At 41.5% G+C, this 1906-nt stretch overlaps 1 protein-coding gene across 1 annotated transcript in view; it reads right to left on the bottom strand.

Moving 5' to 3' along the window:
* The window catches only part of LOC117943716 (odorant receptor 131-2-like), a 1830-nt gene extending 1144 nt beyond the window's left edge, over positions 1–686 (bottom strand). Inside the window, exon 1 of the mRNA XM_034870024.1 lies at positions 571–686. The gene's annotated coding sequence lies outside the window, so the exon portion shown is untranslated. The remainder of the gene's footprint in view (positions 1–570) is intronic.
* Between the last annotated feature and the right edge of the window lie 1220 nt (positions 687–1906).

Below are 1906 nucleotides of genomic sequence, written 5' to 3'. Positions count from 1 at the left end.
GCTAATTGTGTTTAGAGTTTTGAAAATGTGACAACTGGTTCGACAAACGCTTGTTAGCGACTGAAAAAAACTGTAAAGGAGAATTCTGGCCAAAACCAACACGTGGCTCTGTTGTTTGTAAATTTGGAGTGCTCCACATTTACAAACGATAGATCAAAAGAACAACAACACAAGTAGGACAGTGAGGGATTAATCAGCTTGAGTAATTATTTAAAGATTCTTTGATTGCAGTTTGTCAAAAGTTTCTCTCCTCAGTGACCGTACACTGAATGTCTTTGAGTTGTGGAAAAGAAGATATTTGAGGACGTCATTTTGGGCTTTGGGAAACACTGATTCACAATTTTTACCATTTTCTGACATTTTACTGAACAAAAAAATAGAAAAAACAATCAATAGAAAATAAGTAACCTGCATTCCTAAAAATAGCACATCCTAAAATTTAAGAAGCTTGTGTGTGTGTGTGTGTGTGTGTGTGTGTGTGTGTGTGTGTGTGTGTGTGTGTGTGTGTGTGTGTGTGTGTGTGTGTGTGTGTGTGTGTGTGTGTGTGTGTGTGTGTGTGTGTGTGTGTACCTGGTGTCTAAGAAAGGTGGCAACCAAGCTGCCGTTGATGTAAGTGAGGATGAGCCAGACCAAAACTACAATCAGGTTCTTCACCAACGCGGTGGTGAAGGTGTCTCTGGCGAGCACCAACTAATCCAAAGAGAAAGAAATATAGAAATTACTTTCAAACACAATAAACCATCATTTCTTTTTTATTCCATCACTTGTTAATGAGCTGATCAATGTCCACCTAAAAAGGAAGTAAGCTTTCATTGGTCACTCTTAGTCTCGCCACAATGTGCGACATTAAAAAGTATTTTTTTATAATGTTAATGAAATTCTTACACATCCGCCCAGATGTTTAAATACGTATGTTTCTGTGAAAAATATTAAATTATTATTATATATTATAAAAATAAATTAAATTTATATAGCAATTTTCACAAACTCAAAGCCGCTTTACAGGATAGGAAGATAATAAAAACAACGCACTAAACTATGCAACAAAACAAGATTCAGGTACAGATGAGGCTCTGTCCCCAAAACTGCAGAGTTTGGACTTGTGGATGGAGAGGAGACCGGCTGAGGTGGATCTGAGGGACCGTCAGGGGGGAGAAGAGGTCAGTGAGGTATGAGGGGGGAAGGATGGTGGAGGGCTTTGTAGGTGAGGACCAGGATTTTGTAGGTGATCCGGTGGGAGATGGGAAGCCAGTGGGGTTATTTTAGGACTGGAGTGATGTGGTGCAAGGATTTGGAGCAGGTGATGAGGCGGGCAGCTGCATTATGGACCAGTTGGAGTCACTTGATGTGGGTAGACCTGAAGCCAAAGAGATCTGAGTTGCGGTAGTCCCGTCAGGAGGAAATGAAGGTGTGAATGAGTCTTTCCCCATTGGGGGGGGGGGGGGGGGGGGGGGGGGGGGGGGGGGAGAGAGAAAGGGTCTGATTTTAGCGATGTAGCTGAGGTGAAAGAAGGATGATTTAATGACATGACGGATGTGGGGCTCAAGGGAGAGGGTGGAGTCAAAGATCACGCCAAGGTTGCTGGCTCGGGGAGATGGGGAGAGAACGGTGAAGATAATGTGATTAATAGACCCTGATTTAATGTTTTTACAACAAAAGTACTTTTGCTTTTCTAAATTTAGCAGTGAATGCATGGTCAAAAATGTAACTAGTTTGTGTATGATTAGAAAACTTTTATGGAACACTTTTCAATTTTTTAATGACTTCTCAAAGTGCATTAACTATTCAACATTCACACACGTGCCACTTGCTAATCAGATCTCAACTCACACACATTTACACTTTGATGGCACAGCATCGGGAGCAATTCAGGGAGTTTTCAGTGTCTTGCCCAAGATCACTTCGA

The sequence above is a fragment of the Etheostoma cragini genome, chromosome 4 (assembly GCF_013103735.1).
Source record: "Etheostoma cragini isolate CJK2018 chromosome 4, CSU_Ecrag_1.0, whole genome shotgun sequence".
Classification (NCBI taxonomy): domain Eukaryota; kingdom Metazoa; phylum Chordata; class Actinopteri; order Perciformes; family Percidae; genus Etheostoma; species Etheostoma cragini.
This window is presented reverse-complemented; position numbering and strand designations above follow the sequence as displayed.